The sequence below is a fragment of the Podarcis melisellensis genome (genome assembly GCF_964234715.1).
Source record: "Podarcis melisellensis genome assembly, chromosome: 5".
In the NCBI taxonomy this organism is placed as follows: domain Eukaryota; kingdom Metazoa; phylum Chordata; class Lepidosauria; order Squamata; family Lacertidae; genus Podarcis; species Podarcis melisellensis.
Genome location: NC_138537.1, coordinates 71,597,643 through 71,616,482, shown reverse-complemented (window position 1 = coordinate 71,616,482; position 18,840 = coordinate 71,597,643). Strand labels below are relative to the sequence as shown.

The window sequence follows — 18,840 nt, the reverse complement described above, 5'->3', positions numbered from 1 at the left end:
GATATGCTAAGATGCCAATGACAAGTATACATTCTGTGCCTGTGGTTAACAGGAAATTTAAAATGTCAGTCATTATTGTTATATTGCCAGATTTGTATATCTCATAAAGAAATAGTCATTGTCATTTATTGCACCACTGATGGAAGGAGCAATCTCACCCAGAGAAAAGCTGTGTTTTGCTAAATAATCAGGATAATTATAGCACTGCTAAGATAGCTCTTTTTTGCCATAGCCACACAAAACCCTGGGTGGCCATTTGTTCAGTGAAATGTTATAGATTGTAATAGTGACCTGTTGACATCGATGCCTTGATAGAAGCTGGCTCAATGATACATTTGATTGTGTGCTTTGAATTTTGCTTTAAACCACTGACACTTTTATCTGTCGAGTTGTGAACTTAAGTTATGACCTTTGATTGAAGAAATAAACCTACTGACAATAATGAAAAATTCTACAAGCAATAGTATCTTTTCAGGATATCAAATTTAAAACATAAGACCTAAATAAAGCACAGGTTGTCAGCTGGCTATCTTTGTTAAGCTAGCTGCCCACTAACAATGCAGAATTATCAGTTTATATTTCCTGAATGGGATGTAATGTTTCCTTAATGACCAGTCTACACACAAGATGGATTCTGAGACAAGAATTCTACTGGGGATCGGAGTCAGGGTTGTAAAAGAAGGGAAACTTCAATTTGGGCAAAGAGCCAGAAAGTAGTGAGTATTGACCTTTTGGAATCCAATGCAAGATTTATGAATGTGCCTCTTCCTCTAAGTCTTTTGGCTTCCACTATGCTCTGCTTGTATAGATATAGACCAGGGCAAGAGAAGTGGATCTCCCCTAGCCCTTGCAGGCAAGTTCACCAACCTATCAAACACCTGTTGTAGCAATGGAATCAGATGATAATCTGGTCTTTTACTGCCTTTGAAGCACCACTGATCAGATGAGGCTTAAAGGGATAGGCTGTACAATCGAGTTCCCCACAGGGAACTCTTGCCATTCAGCAAATTCAGGAGATTTGGAGTCATCATCTATAAATTATTTTCTGCAGGGATTGATTTAACTCAATTGCACAATCTCTACCTGCCCCACTCCTGATACCACAGATAACATCAGGTGTGGGGCAGATGTGCATGGTTTGGGGAAAACAACATCAAGGGGCCAAATTGGACCTACGTTATATAAATTGCAGATAAATTGGTCTCTCATTATAAGGAAACAAATTCTGCAAAGAGACCACTCCTGGAGCTTACTATTGCCCAGGGAAGCTGTCCAGAGTGGCTGGGGCAACCCTGCAGGATGGGTGGGGTATAAATAATAATAAAAATTATTTATTATTATTATCAACCCACTTTGTAACAATGTTTTGTAAAACTGAAACCATTCAAAAGAGGAGGTGATATGAATGACATTTAAACTGATAATGTTATGTTGGAAGGATGCAAAGAACTTCAAACCACACCAACTGCAAGATATCTCAGGAGTCAACTCAATTTGGCCCAGAAGGCCTAGGTGCAATATTATTTGTTAACTGAAATCAGTTACAGTCTATCAGTTTGCAACCATTTTTTAAATTTATCTGAGAAACCCTGATTTACCTAAGTTGCCTTTCACCTCTCCCCTAGTTTAACAGCCCTAAATACTACATATTGTACTTGAATAGGGTTGTTGCCGTGTCTCCAAACTAAAAACAATAGCCTTTTTGTTGCAAACACAGTGTAGCAAATAATTGTTTATATCCCTTCAGTATTGTTCCTCGCTGCAGCTTGAAAAACCTTTGTCTATAGGAAGTCTATCAACTTCTGTTGATCAAAATGCTTTTAGCTTATCAAAAACTGTAAGATAATTTGCTGGAAAAAGAGAGGACGGGAATTCTAACAATGCACCCAATCTGCCAAAATGTAATTACAGCTTCAGAATGTCTACAGTTCAGAATGCTAGCATATTTAATTATTATAAAACTATAAAATAATATTTCATGCATAATCATTCCCCTCTATCTTTAATTATCCCATTAGGGTACAATCAAGATGTAAAGAGCTAAGTTACTTGCCAATGCAAGAATAAGGCCATAGAAACCCAAAACATAATGTGAGATCACTGACATACTTGGAAATTTGTAGAGTATTACAAGCAGAACATTGTGCTGTAATCTATATTATCATCTTGAGATACCACAGACATGCCCCATGAAGAAGCAATCCATTGTTTCAGTGCTACTGAATCTACACAGCTAAGCAAAATACAGGATAATGGATCTCAGAATAACTCGTTTGGTAAAGGCTGTACTAATGCCAAAATTATTTATTAGAGCAAATAAGGAGATGCAAAATTGGAGATGCAGTGTGGATAGCAAAAAGCTCATATAGGCACCCAGTGCAATTAAAGTCAGTTTCCAAGAAAAAGTAGATGATGATTAAAGGATCATTTATGTTTTTGGCAAATAACAGTAAAAAGGATTAGGAACACCAACTGTGAAACAATGATACTGAAGCAAAATTTAACAAACAAATTGTGAAGGTACAGTTTTAGAGCTTAGCAAATATATGGAGAAAACTGTTCATCTGGAAAACTATTTTCTAAGCAACAGATTAAAAAACACATTGAACTATTAAAGTATCAGCACCAGATATGTTAACACAGTAAACCTGAAGGATATACATAAATACAGGGATCTAGTTTTGGAAAGTAATAACTTAATAGTATTATCAAAGCAGACACCCAAAAATACTGTTAAGAAAAAAATTAATAGTTTTCTTAAAATAAAATAAAAGAGAGACCCACAGGTCAGATACTACGGATCAATAAACTTACATGTTTGTCAGAGACATTTCTTTTGTTTGAGAGACTTATGGGAAACGTATCTTAATCCATTCACAAACTCAGGTTTATTCTTTGAAAAGAACAAGAAGACTTTAAAGACTCTGCTTGTACTGATTTACACAGCATTATCCGATTAAGAAATGAACTATTCAAACTGTTTTAATGCTGCTCTTGTGGCCCTTAATGGGATTTTTTATTGCAATAGAAATGTAAGTTTTGGAAAGGAATTACTGGAATTTAAAACTGATCATGTACGTTGACTGTAAAGGCAAGGTGTAAATAGCTAGAATTCAAAATAACTAGATTCCGACGTATTAGGTGACTGGGCATATAAGACGACCCCCCAAATTGGCAGCTGCCAATTTGGGGGGTCGACTTATACGCCCAGTCTTATATGCAACAGCTTCGTTGGGCAGAGGCAGTGGATGGCAGTCTCCGCTCTGCTCCGTGCCGGGAGGAAGCTGCCCCGCAAAGCAGGCTTAGCATTGCTGGGCAGCTTCGCCGGGCAGCTTCCTCCCGCCCACTGCCGCTGCCCAGTGAACCCATACCTGGCGTATAAGACGACCCCCAACTTTTTAGAGGATTTTCCGGAGTTAAAAAGTCGTCTTATACGCCGGAATCTACAGTAAGAGGTAAAACCAAAGTTTCTTGATCAAACTCATATTCCCCCTCCTTACAGAATACTGAGATCTATACTATATTCTATTACATAAGCAGTAGTATAGATACAGAAATTAAAATAGGACTCAACAGACTAACATTATTTTGCTCCAGGTGGATTTGACCCAGTCCAGGGCTGCCTTGACCCAATCTGGAGAAATCCCAGATTGTCCTGATTTGGTTCAGGATCTGGGATTTGTCTGGACTGGATGCACAGCCCTGTCATTAGGGCTTTATTGGTATGTATGAACTAGCACTTTGGGTTATACCTAGAAACAAACTGAAAGTTATTACAGATGAAGCAAAACTTCCAAGCAGACAGCCAATCTAGGGTAACAAAGATATAGCTATATCTTAGCAAAGACTTTAAAACATTACTTAGTATGCAGAATTACTTGAGTCTTGTTAAATGCAGCAGTGTTAAAATATATTGAATACTCTGCTGCAGCCAGTCTGATGTTAACAAACTTCAGACAAAAAAAAAAGACAGTAACAAAGCTTAGATTTATGCAGATGGAAACTGCAGCCCTGACAGATAAGATGATTAAAAATGCTTGCTTGTATTAGAGTAGCATTTGCAGCTGAGGCATAAATCTCGAAGATATCCATCATTATGGAAATACTTCTTATGTGAGAGAAAAGGGGGAAATGGATAACCCAAATGGTAGCTTAAAGTCCAGTTTGGGGCAGAAGAGAGCATATTGGCTGTCTTAAGGTAAATTCAAAGAAGCAAAGTTTCCTGTTCCATCCTCCCCCTTGCAGCCACCTACACCCATGGAAAAGCTTCTCTGGTGGATTGGGAAGCCCTCCCGAACTATAGGAGATGGGGCACAGGAAACCCTTGGGAAAGAAAATGAGACCTGGATCCTAAGCTGTGGTGCATTCCTCAATCAATTCCAACCTTCATGTGCATTTCCATCTGGAATTCCATCTGCTCAGAAGAAAGTCCCACTGCATTCAGTGGGGCTTACTCCCAGGTAAATGGGGTTAGGACTGCAGCCATTCAAACAGATGAATGCCACAGTCAAGTTTACCATTGTGTTCACTTAAAATATCCTAAGTGTACACATACTAAAAGTAATGCATAACAAAAATGTTATGAGCATCAGCAACATTCTTTTATTTCACAGCATTTTCTTTTTTTCTCCAGCTTTCTTCTACACTTAAAATTTCTTGCTGCATTGAGATTCTCACAAATTAGATCTTGCTGAAAGCAAATGAAATTCTATTGAGGTCCATGATAAGCTGAGGTGAGTTTTATTCTTTCACCTTTCACTGAGATTGTGAAAGCAAGATGTTAGTATTTTATGGGTTTCTTTAATATAAAGTAAAAATAATAAAAGTGGATTTACCCAATCAATATTTAAGCAACTCAAGTTAGGAGACATAGGTGAGAAAAGACGACACAGCCATTATACACACAATAATACACACAAAAGCATGTGACTTGAATGAGGGATGCTTCTTTGAGAGCTAAAGCTCCGTTCCCCCTATTGCAGGCTGAATCACAAGAAGTATGTCGCCATGGGGTGGGGGCCAACCATATTAAATGAGACACAGGACATTGGTATTGGGATGAAATAGGCCACAACTTTATTGATTACAGATGTAAACCGATTTTGGTGAAGGCATTGGGTATGTATCCAAGATCAACAAACCCATGTGCTGGTTAATAATAGATGGGTTGACCCTGGAAACGAGGTCACCCCCGGGAGATACATCGAGTATGAGGCTTCCTCCAGAACTGCCTCTTGAATTGCTGCTATGACCCAATCAGTCCCTGTGTGGGCTCCCAGATAGCACTACTCCTTTCCAGACCCCTTTAGCAGGCTATCCAGATGTTAAAGATCCAGACCCAATGCCTTAACCACCAAAGTTGTGACAATTGCTATGAGGAAGGTGAAAACCTACAGACAGGCCAATTAGTCCGCAGGGAAAATATCTCCCTGACCCTGAATATGGTGACCAAGTATTCCATAACAAGGTCCTAACAAGTTCCAGCCCACTTACCTTTGGGCATGACCATAACATGATAGAGTGGGAGGGTGGGGAATCTGGCATTGTCCAGAAATAAAGGCCAGAGCCCAGGCACCGCTCCCTTTTATAGTGAGGAAGAGGAGCTGGCCTCTCCAGCCCTAATGTGATTGGACCATGTCATGGACCTCAACATGTTATAATTTTGTGACTAGAAGGGTAGCCCCAATGTTCTCCCTCCAACCGTATGAACTATAAACCCCCTAGGGTCCCATGATCTGTGGCATAGCCGCACTGGGCGGCAAAGCCCCCCATATCCCATGAGTAAGTGGCTATTCCCAATGATGGCTTCTTTACTGAAAATTGCCCCCTGCAGCTGCTTTTCCCAAAACAGATGTTGTTATTATTATTATTATTATTATTATTATTATTATTATTATTATTGCTGTGTGAGGCCCTCCTGCTTTGCTTCAGGGCCCACTTTGGTAGATCCAGCCCTTCAGTTCAGATTGCTTCATAAGGGGCTTGCTTTGGACCCCAAATCCAAAGCAATATCCAGAAATATCCAGAGCTTTGGGCCTCCCATTGACTTGCATTGGGAAACCAAATTGCATACTCTGCAAGTGCCCCCCCCCCGACAGGACATCCCATTTTTTTCTGCTGATATCTCATCCCCGCAAAACACACAGCACCCCAAGGAAAGAAGGCAGGAAGGAACATTGGGGGTTGGGTGTAATGCAAGATCATACGTTCAAATTTATATGCATCTTTCTCATTTAAACTATAACTCCCAAACTCTGTATGACAACTGCATTGACAGAAAGTCTCCCTCTGTGTGTGTGTACTAATTAAATAGATAATGAGACAAAATAAATGAATGTAAACATCTGGGGTAACTGTGACACTATTATCCCACATTTTATTGATTGATTGATTGATTGATTGATTGATTAACTTTGTATACTGCCCTACACCCGCAGGTCTCAGGGCGATTCACAGGATAAAATCACAATATAAAATCACAAAGTACATAATCAAAACAAAAACAAGAACAACCTAATCCCCTCCAACACATTTTAAAAGGGCACTGAATGTCAGTCAACCAAAGGCGTGGTTAAAGAGGAACGTTCCACCTATTATTGCTCATCTCTGTCCTTACAGATCAAAATGTCTCTTAAAATAGAAACTGGTGTTTTTTTTTCTAAATCTGTGTCCAAAAAACTCATATAAAACTAGATAGGTTTAAGCTCCATTTCATAGTTTTATTATTTTGTATTTGCAGAACTTTAGAGATGACTTTGCCAGGCCATATGCACACACTGCAAGTCATGGAACCCACAATACGGCACTTTTGTATTATTTATTTTCTCCTCCCAATAGGTTTGTGCCCCAAAGAAAGTCATTCCACATTTCTGTATATGCTAAGGCTCAGCTGACCTGTTATGGCCTCCTTTACCATTGCGCAGCTCAATGCAAACAGTCACTGCTGTGGTCTCCGCTGAATACTGAGAGTTTTATATCTCATTTAAGTCAATTATATTTGGGGGCACTTTGCAGGACCAGATCAATAATATCAAATCAATAAGCTTTACATTCAGCACAAGCTGTCTGAATTGCACATTTAATCTTAAGCATTTGACAACCAGAAGTTTACAAAGCCAAATATTTTGTCTAAGAACTATGTTTCTTTAATCTTATTTACCAAAACTAATCTAACAGATGCCCAGATATACTAATTCCACCCAAAAGGATAAACTACAATCTGTGTGTCTTTGATAAAAAGTACAACAGCACACCTTGCGGTAGTTTGTGCTGGAAATGAACTACCACTGATCTGGCTAATCTTTAGCATGGGGAAATTATAACCACTGAGCATGTCTAATTATCTAATCTTAAAACCCTTAGGATTTATCTTCTTCTGTTTCTAACTATGAAATGTGTCTCCTATTAGTAGAGAGACATAACTTCTCTCACAGAGATCCAGCTCTGAGGGCCTTCTGGCAGTTCCCTCATTGTGAGAAGTGAGGTTATAGGGACCCAGGCAGTGGGCCTTCTTGGTAGTTGTGGAACACCCTCCCATCAGATGTCAAGGAAATAAATGACTATCTGACTTTTAGAAGACATCTGAAGGCAGCCCTGTACAGGGACGTTTTTAATGTTTGATGCTTTAATTTGTTGGAAGCTGGCCAGAATGGGACAACCCAATCAGATGGGCAACATATTTATTATAACAACAACAACAACTTGGAATGGCATGGGATCCTTCCTGCCTTTTGGTTTTGAATTTCCGGAGCATATTTATTACACAAGTTCCTCTACAGGGCAGAAAAGTAGTTCATGAACTTGTTACCTTCCAATAAAGCTGAGCTTGTTCATGATTTAGGTACAGACAACTATTATAAGTTCTATTAAAATTTGCTTTCTACTGCATGAATTCGACAAGGTTTTATTTTGTTGCCATTTTAATGGAAACAAGAACATTTATATTTTATGCATATAAAATAAGATGAAGTTCCTGAAGGGTAAAAGTGAGAAAATGTGATGAGTTCAAGAGCATATAAACCTATCTGGCAAAACAGCAATATGTTGTATTATTACACCTGAGATGAAAATGGTTTAAGGTATAACGCCAGGAATATTTTAATTTCTAAACAGTAGTTTTCTCATTCTCTGAAGTTACTTAGTGAGAAAAAAACAACCAGAAACTAAAGTATATACGAAAATCATTTAAAGCTTCAAAATACAACAATGTTGAGCAAAGAAAACAAGTTAACATTTGGAAGAAGCCTTTTCAGAGGCAAGATCAAAAGCCACAATATGTAGGAAGACCATACTTTATCTTAAAACAAGGAGACTGATATTTTAACTGTTTGAACATTTATTTGCATTAGTTTTTTGCTACCATAAACAAAAGCTATTTTGGTCATGGTATATCATAACAGTCAATAATAACTGCTTTGGCAAAGGTATTTATCCACATAGCAGTATATTGTAGACCCAAATAATGCATCCAGATGCACTGTTTTATACAGTCGACTCCTCAACACCTGATGGCAAGCGGTTAAGATCCTCCCAAATTTTTATGGTTACTCTTTGTTTCTCATTAATATTCCATTTCATTTATTATTATTTTTATGTGGAAGCTTGTCTCTCACTAGAATGAAAAATATCCTCTATAATTGGTCTGAATAGAAGTTTCACCCTGTCCCTCCTTCAATGATTGGAGCCCTTTAAATAAAAATTATAATAGATGTATACCTCTGAAACCATTAGAGATTCATGTAAAGTCTACTGCTAACTTTATTAATTAGATGATAAAACTGGCCTTTTTAAAGTCCTGGGACCCAATTATTTAACAGTCCCATCTTAAGGTGTCTACTCCATTCTCTACACTTTTTTTACATTATATATAATTTATCAACAGAGGTGGGGTTTATGGGGAAACCGCAAATTCAGAATTAATTTTTATTTTTTTTAAAAAATCCAAACCTGCACTTCAAGGAGGGAATTTGTATGAATACTTGTATTAGAATGATGATAATGACTGCTGATCTGAACGCACTGTTAATAGGCCAAGATTCATATTATTTTCTTGTTGTGCTACTGAATGTGGTTAACCTAGACTACTGAGGCTGTGCTCTCCTGTATGCAATCAGGATTGATATTTTGGGTGTGGGAAGCAAAAGAAAGAAAGAAAGAAAGAAAGAAAGAAAGAAAGAAAGAAAGAAAGAAAGAAAGAAAGAAGGAAAGAAAGAAACTAAAACAATCCTTATACAGTGGTACCTCTGGTTACGTACTTAATTCGTTCCGGAGGTCTCTTCTTAACCTGAAACTGTTCTTAATCTGAAGCACCACTTTAGCTAATGGGGCCTCCTGCTGCTGCCACGCCGCTGGAGCACGATTTCTCTTTTCATCCTGAAGCAAAGTTCTTACCTCGAGGTACTATTTCTGGGTTAGTGGAGTCTGTAACCTGAAGCATGTGTAACCTGAAGCGCATGTAACCCGAGGTACCACTGTAAAAAATTCTATTTTGTCCATGGCTGCCTTTGAAGGTGATTTTATGTGTGATAGCCACACAGCTCAGGGTGTCCCCACCACCACCACAAAAAAGAAAGAAAAAAGCACATATATATCAGCCCTAGAGTTTTAGTTCACACAGGTTTCCAATTCACAATCTGTAAAGTTGACTCAAGAGAAAACAAAACTGGTCACCTCCCTCAGCTTGGTAAATAGATTGCATGTCATACACAATTTGTAAAACCTGCACAGTGTGGTGGTATGATAAATATAGCTATCTCTCTGTCTCTTATTCTTCCGTGTCCAGGTTTGCTTTCATTAGGTTGACAATCATAGCTTTGGTGATTTGACAATGTGATTCTATCATTCTGTTATGAGAAAGCTTACTTACTTGCCTTCATATCTTCCCAAACTATCAATTGAAATAGATGGCCAATTGAATTATGCCCTCCAACTTGAGGTTCGGATGGGGGCAGGGAGGAGTGATGCACATAAAATGGGAGGATCTGATATCTTTAATGTTGATTTTTTCCCTATATTACTGTTCTCTAAAACATAGATGGCTGCTTTAAAAACCAATAAGAATGGAGACTACTCACATGCTCAAAATATCCTGCTGTGAAAATAACACCTTTGAATAAAATGAGGCAAAGAACTGCTTCTTAGGACTGCTTTGGTGCATTTTGTAGATCCTTGACTACAAAATACATGTGAAGTACATCACACTTGAATGACACATACAAGCAGAAGTCACTTCTTTCCCTGACAAAAGGGGCAGGGAATATGTGGCTCTCTAGAGGTTGTTGGACTACAGCTCCTATCAGCCCTTACAATTGACCATGCTGACCGGAGCTGGCTGGAGTTGGAATATATCAACATCTGAACGGCTACAGGTTCCTTACACCTGCCCTATAAAATACATGTGCGTGCATAAAAAAGGAGATGATGTGCTGGCAAAGGCACTGTATGAAATCCTATACTGAACAAAGACTTTCTGCTTGTGTCTAAGATATGCATGCAATTCAGTATTCCTGGTATCCAACAACTAGAAGCTCTCTCTCCACTGCTTCTATCATTAGCTCCACCCTTGTGGAGCTCCTAAGTGCAGAGACTCCATTGTACACCTTTCTATCCACTTAACACCTCTCAGAAATTGCCGTCTGAGGCAACTGCCTCACTCTGCCTCACAGTAGGACCGGCCCTGCTCAGGAAGCAAGTTAAACAACTTAGCCAGTCAGCTAATGACCACCTGTATTTCCACCCCTCTTGCGAAGATGCTTATAAGAAAACAAGCTAAAAGCAAGTAGAGTAATTTTGGGGTGCAATTTCCCGAGGTTAAAGGAATATATGAATTACATCAGAAACAAAGGCCACAGTGTTGTACTAAATCCTTGATGACTGTGCCAGTTTAGATTGCTTGCAGTATTCTTTTTGTTTCTTTCTATACACCTTTATATGTCCTTGCAGGAAGTCTTAAGCACAGATGCACTGTATTTATATGAAAAATTTGTCAGAGAACCTATATGCTTACTAAGAAATAATGGTTCCAGTTTATATTTTTAAGGAGGAAGATCTATTGAGGTATATAGAGATTCTATTTAACAGTGTTTTTATGTGTATTTATGAATGCTGTATACATTTTCATTGTGGTTTATAACTTATATAGAGTGGAATATTTGGTTTATGGGGGGAAACTATATTTCACTGGGTTGAAAAACTGACCTCCAACATGCAGTAAAATAATACTACAAGGTTAGTTGATGTTTCAACCTCTTTTTCAATGTGAAACTGAGCTTTAGCAGAGCTCTTCTGGATGTCAAATACTGAGCAATAGCCAGCACACAAAATTTTGTTTACTTTTCTAAATATAATTTCTATATCATTTACAATTCTTTATGTTAAAAGTTAGGAATAACATATTTCATGTTACAATATAATTACCACCCCCATCCATCATGTACACTTTCCCAGCTCAGACAATTGTTCAAGTCCTCATAAACTATGGTTATGCTGTGAATGGGTGTTTTGGCCCAGCACTTCTCTCCTCACCCCTTCTCTCTCCTCCAGTTCTCTAAGCTGCCTTCAGCATGTAGAGTCTGGCTTGAGTTAAACCAGTGGTCCCTGTTATTAGGGAACACTGGCCTAATGTCAGTTAACCAATAAAGCCAGAGTTCCCTGGTTCAGATATAATCAGGAACTTTGAATTAGGCTGTGTAGACATCACTGGCTTAAAAAGAAGCTATGACATGCCTTCTCTCAGTTTGGATCAAACCTGTGTTGCGGGGGGGGGTGCATCAAAATGCAGTATTTCATAAGAAACAACAGAATAGATAAGGATTGTGGCTAATGTGTGTACACCACTTTCCAGACCAGTGGTGGGAGTGCACAGAATACAGAGTAAACGGGAATGTGCACACCACATTAATAAGACCCAGGATCTTTATACTAAAGTTGCATGATGGGAGGAGGGAAGGGGTGAGGTTCAGACCTGATGCCCAACCTGATTTCAAAAACTATTGTTTACGAAGTCTCAATGATTATCCAAACTGAGCCACTGTGTTTATCAACCTCTATACTATTTAAGAAGTATGTTTAAACATTATTCTACTGAGACATTTTTCAAAATTTGCATATTTATATTTGATAACCACAGGCACTACACCACAAATCTGAACATTCACTCCCTTAGACTATGCATCCCTTTTAAAATTATTATAGAAAGCATAATTTAGGTTTCAATCGTACAGTCACTTGTGAGTAAGAGCCACTGAACTCAATGGGGATTACTTCTGAGTATATAGGATTGCACTGCTAAATTATTTTCCTTCTAGGAAAAGGATTGTTTTAGTTATGTACTATGTTATTAATGTCACATCTGCTATTGATTTGAAAAGATTACACAGTATACCCACAGGATGATTATCTTTGCCCTACTGCCACTGTAACTGTCTAGTTAATGAGGGAAGTGTCTTACGGAATCATATAATTCTTGAAATGTTCACTGTAATTTTGTTTGTCAAGGTACTAAATGGTTGAATTGGCCACTTAATAAATAAAGAAACAGTGTGGAAAGTATTCATAGTGGAACCTTTACTTTTTATCCCCTTACTAAAATTGGCATCCATTTTGGTACAGTCCTAAAATAAAAGTTGCCTTTAACTGCAAAGGGCAAGACCTTAACTGCATTTAATCAAAGCTTTTGGAATACCCATTTTCTTGAAAGCTGCGGAGTGTCTATTCCTCATTTTCTTTGGTAGAGTATGTCAAAAATATTTATTGTGAAGCAGTAGCTGTATTAGTCTATTGTTGCAAAAAGAAAAATAAGAGTCTTATGGCACCTTATAGGCTAGCAAATGTATTGTTATGAGTTGGGGGGTAGAGAAGGTTGTTGCCAAGGCCCTTCTAACCCAGGACGCTTCTAACCCCTGGATCCAACAAGTGCTAAAATATAAGCCTAGTTAGCTTCCTTGGTGAGGCAACTGCCTTGGGTGATGGGCCATTAAGGAAAGCCAAGGAAAGAGTTTCTGTCCCAAAGCTCCTGTTTTGCAGGACAAGAGAAAATGCTTCTTCACATAACACATCATTAATATATAGAATTTACTGCCACAAGATGTGTCACTTTGTTAAATTGATTTAAAGTGGTTTTGGACAATAGCCATAATGCCTATATGCTACTGTCAGGCAGCATGCTGCTGAATGGCTGTAGCTGAAGGCAACAGTGGAAGAAGGAGTCTGCTGGTAAGCTTTCCATAGGAATCTGCTTGGCCACTGTGGGGGGGGGGGGGAGAAGCTGGACCCGATAGATTACTTTCAGATCAGACTTAACTTTTTGTAATTAAAGTCAGTATTCTGGCATTGTGAGAACTCTTAATTAATGTACACATTGCAACTAAAGGCAAGATATCGAATTTATAATGTTAGAAACTTAAGACCTAAGACCTAATGGATTTATAAAGTGCTTTGACACTACCTTTCCTATTCAGCTGGCCCATGAGAGCAGTTCAGGAAAGGGAGACTTAATGAGATCTAAACAGCATCAGATAAATGCAGGGCTGTTAAAGTAAACAAAAATCCCATTTGGTTTGTCAGTTTATTGCAAAGTATATTGACTGTAAATAGTAATGTTCACAGCCCCTAGATAAGGGCTGATATATTCTGCTGACAAAGAAACCATCTAAACTTAAGCAATATGCTTCAAAAGCAAGACTTTTTCTGCAATTCCATCTTAACAACTGCAGAAAGTATTTCCTAAATTATCATTGAGGAAAACAAAAGCAGCAGCACAATCCAGGATGCATTTACTCAGGGAGATGTGCCAATGAGTTCCAGGGCTTACTCCTAAGTAAATCTGTAGAGGATTGTGGCCATGCTGAACAATCCCATACATGGAAATGTCATTGAGTTCAGTGGGACTTACTTTCAGGTAAGTGTTCTCAGAATTGCAGCTTCAGTCTTGTAAATGGCACAGCATATATGTATATCACCAAGCACCCCCATAAAAGGATGAAAAGATCCCAGGAACCATAAATGTTTACACATCAGCCAATATGCATATGTCCTGCACCATATTCTTCTTCAGAACCTGCTTCACAGCAACCTGATTTTGCTGGCGTTAAAAAGTAATTATTTCACAGAGCCCGCTTTGACAATACTGCCCATACTACTGACAGGCAGACTCCTAGCCTCAGTATTCCCATCTGTAATACAGGTAGATAATGTATGAGAAGCATTTTGAAAACATGGTACCAGGAGTGGGGAACCTAACAGGACTGATGGGAGTTGGAGTCCTACAACATCTGGGAGACCACAGGGTCCCCATCCTGCATGATACAAACACAGCAGCATTATTGCTTGGGGATGACAGTTTTATTTATATTATGTACATTTTTAAAGAAAAAGGCAGCATATGAATTTTAAAAAGAAATAAAGAAGTGTCCATTATTTGTACTAAAAGTAACTCAGTGCTACTTTTAACACAAATAACATTTAAATTTCTGCCAGTTTCTCTTCCTTGTTCTAGATCTGAGATTAGCAGTCCACAAAATACCAGCACCACAATCTAACAACAAATTTGGTCAAAATAGTCACTTATAGTAAGTGATAGTTTTGAACAATATGTTCTTCATCTGGCATAGCAAAAACATAAATGCAAGTTAGTAAGTAGTACATTTCACTGTGGATATAGACGTAGCACATATCCTCCTGTCAAATTATCTGTTGTCCTTGTCTCCTGCTATTTAGGGCAGTACACCTGACATAGACATGTTCCTATTTCATCCCATGCCATATCCCAACAGTACTCCCTTTACCTGGCTCAAGTGGCAGACTTGTGTCACTGGAAATCACAAAGGGCTAGAGAAAGTGGATATTAAATAATGTGTTTTGCTGGGAGATTTTAACAGCTATATCAAGAAAAATAAGCTTTAAGAAGTCTGATATACTGTTTGTACCCACAAGTGTACAATGGCCCAAAATGGCTAAACCAAACTATTTGTCAAAGAAAGTGGAACTCCTCCATAACCCTTTATAAATATCATAAATCTCTGCTGCTTAAACTAAAGCCCTCACTATAGGTCTCTTGTTTTTGCTCTTTTATAAATCTCTGTTCTCTTGCTTATAAGCATTGGATTATTTATCTATATATTTATATTTTAGATTTTCTCCCCTATTTTTAAATAATTTTTTATATATTTCATTATCTTCTCCAAACCTTATAGATGATAATGAATATGTAATGGCCATGTGAACCTCTTCCTGTCAGCTTGATCTGATTCACACAGAACTCCCGAAATGTATCACCAGCCAGGTTTCAATGTCAACAGTTCACCTTAATCAATGCAGAAAAGCAATCATGGAGCGGGTGCTCAGGAGTGACCATGTCAATTGCCCCTCCCATCTTATCATTCCACAGCAAGACTAGGGTGTTGATAGGGTTGCCAGCCACACCATCAAAAAAAGATCCCAGGACATTCAGGAATCCCTAGGATTTCATAAGTCTGTTCTAGGGTCCTCTCAACCCCCCAAAGCAGATATGGTGGAGTTGCAGGGGTAGGGAGGGGGGGAAGCTCTGTTGCACTAGAGATAGTTCCTGCATTCCACTTGACCAGATGAGTTGAAAACAGCCTGATGTCCTGAGGTTAGCTAATACCATCCTGAAAACTATCTCTGCCATCTCAGGGAAGAAGACTGCTGTGCAGCAGGGTGGATGGTATATAACCAGAATCTCTACTCTATGTCTTTGGTCCATCCAGTACTAGGTGCAAAGCCTCTGACCAGGACCCAGGCTGGTCTCCTGGCAAGGGTGATTGAATCCTGGTGGTCAACAACAACTCCTCCACTCGAGGCTGTGATGGTGCTGTGCCAAGTATTCAGGTGGACAGAATTGAGTCACATCCAGACCACCCAGCTGGACGTTGGTTCATCCACAACCAAATGGTGAATGAGTGGAAGATCTGGTGTTCACCAATAGCACTGCTAGTCTAGAGGGCTGGCTGGAATGACAAATCAAATCCTAGAGATAGGCAACCAAGCCAAAACAGAACAACTTCTGATACTGACAGTCCCCTCTTCTTACTGGCATGACTGCCAGCCTCTCTCATATCTCCCCTCTCCTGTGAGTATTGCATTAGAGACACACACAACTCTCACTGCACATGTCAGGTTCACAACAATAGACAAGCATAACTGACAGCAACCAGGTACACTAGCCCCACTCTAGTAATTCATACAACTAATATCAAAACCAGAGTACAGACTAGGCTTAGATGTATGCTTATTTGTTTTCAGTGTTTATACTTGATTTGCTTTTACTTGCCCATTTTTCTCTGTGGGACTACAACTCTTCTCAAGTTGGGTCTCTAACGTACTGTTAAACCACAAAGGATGGCTGGTGGCTTTTCAGTGCCTCCTATTCACTAGAGAAATAACTGATATTTAGGAGGTAAACATTGCACAGGGAGACTGTACCACCAGCAGCCATCAGAAGTTAGAAAACAACCATCTCATACCTTACTTAGATTGCTTTGGTTGACAGTGATGCTTCCTTGTCTGCCTCTTTTCCCAATGAGAGGTTAAACTTACATTTGAGAGAATGGGAAACAGACTGTTAAGAAATTTTCTGCTTTAAGGTGTAGAGAATAGTGGCATGTGGGCAAGGGGCCACTGCCTGCCTTTCTCTTTCAGGTGGGAAGAAGGTATGTGACAGCATGTTGGTCAGTTTCTATTTCCATCAGCATAAAGGCACAGGAGTCAGTCACTGTTCTGGCAGCATGAGGTCACAATCCCTCCTCTTCAGGCATCAACATGATGTCATGATGACACTTCAGGCAAGCAGCATCAGCTTCAGAGTGCAAAACGCATTGGTCAGAAACAGCACAGTCTCTTTTTCATTTACGTAGGCATGTTCAAGAGCATATGAGTATGTCTCTTATTGAGATGAGAACATGATATAACAGGGTGACCACTTGCAGAGTCTGCCAAAGAGGGGCATAGCTGCGGGTACTGACATGCCACCCCAGATACAGCAAAGCTTCCACTTTCATTGGTGCCATGAGGGGGCAGATTAGGAGAGGGGAAGCAGATGGTATTGGTGGGTGGTGGGTTGAGTGGCAGCAGTGGGCAAAGGCCAGCATTATCCGGCACAGGACTAAGTGTGGGGCTTCCAACTGCAGCATGTGCCCTGGGAGGCATCCTGGCTCCTGCCCAAGAACAAAAAAAGGTGTCCTTTCTTGTAAGTAAGAAAACAAACTCTATTTTGACAGTGTAAACTCAGCAACAGCAGAAGGGCAGAATTTTGTTTAGTCTGGGCGCCAGCAATGAGGCAAAGATCAAACCAACTTATGAGACAAGCTTCAGCATTCCCTGAAGCATGGGCGTAGCCAAGGTTTTTGTTAGGGGTGGCAGGACTTTTCTTGGTCAGTTAGTTAAGTATTTCTATTGCTTTACTTGATCTGGGAGGGGGGAGAGCTGCTGTTTAGGGAAGCTTTTAATGTATTTTAATGTATGTACCACTGTATTTTAATATTTTGTTGGAAGCCACCCAGAGTGGCTGGGGAAACGCAGCCAGATGGGCAGGGTATAAATAAATTATTATTATTATCATCATCATCATCATCATCATTATCATCATTATTATTATTCCTGCCCCCCTGGCTACACCCAAGCCCTGAAGGCAGTTCAGGGACAAGGCCAGGGGGGTCAAGGCTTCAGATCAGGAGTTCTGATCTTAAGACTGCACAGAAGCATGAAGTTGTATGAACAATTGGCCCTGCTTACCTGCCACACTTTTAAACAGGAAGGAAAGTACAGCTACTCATGAGAACTGCCTGTCCCACCAAGAGCTCCTGGATTGATGCCGGGAACTCCTTCTAGGGAGCTCGGTCTGCACCAGCCTCTTGAGGTGCTGCTGTTGCATCAGAGACAATGCATGGCTTTCCTTCTCCCTTGATTGCTCAGTCTGTGCTGTGGGGCTCCCTCCTTCCTTGGGCATTGAAAGGGCTTCCCTGGCATTGGATGGTTCTGCCTTCTCCCCCTGCACTAAGGAAGAGAGGACTGGTCAACATTATTCTTGCTCTGCCCCCCCCCCATTCCTTCTTCCCCTCCACCCTGGCTTAAATTTGCTACTTAGTTTTGCATCCAAGCTTCACAGCAGGCAGTTGTGAACAATTTTTTTCTCCTATTATTCTTCCATTTTTAAAACTCTAAAGCACAAATATCAAGTGTGCTTGTCTGGACTTTGATAGCTCTCAATCTATCTTCATTGTGATGGTTTCTTTGACCTTTAATGTATTTAATGTTTAATCTACATTGATAGTGCAAGATTCCTTCTATGGATTAATAATGGATATGGCAGCACTATGGATATGGAATGCAATAAAGGGCAATAAAGGCCAGGAAAATATGGAAGTATGTAGCTAATGCTCTCTCACTATTGAAAGCCTCTCAAGGAAAATCAAGGTAGAAGTCATGACACATGAAGATTTATATAAACAAAGTTCTTCTTATTATGATGTTCAATGTGAGGTTCCCCTAGAAACACAGCAGAAGGACAGCAAAAATCTCATTGATTAACACAAATGTTTATTTGTTACCTCCATTCTTGGCTGAACAGAGTTTGGGGGTTCAAGGGAATCCATAACTGCTGAAATTAGGATGGTCTGTGGGAAGACCATCTAATAAATGCACCACTGTGTTGAATGAAGAAACCAGGATACAGAGTTTTGTACATGAAACAGAATAGCAAACTTAATTCCCAAGTCAGAGAAACCCTAACCCAAATTCTACATTCATTTTCACAGTAGTACCTGTTTCTGAGGAGCTATTATGGTAGATGCAATTTAGACTAACCTTGAGGAAAATTAGCATCCC

General features: G+C 39.5%; 1 protein-coding gene across 11 annotated transcripts in view; it reads right to left on the bottom strand.

The window, feature by feature from the left end:
* CTNNA3 (catenin alpha 3) overlaps positions 1-18,840 on the bottom strand; it is a 564,841-nt gene that overhangs the window by 197,267 nt on the left and 348,734 nt on the right. The gene's annotated exons all lie outside the window — the stretch shown is intronic.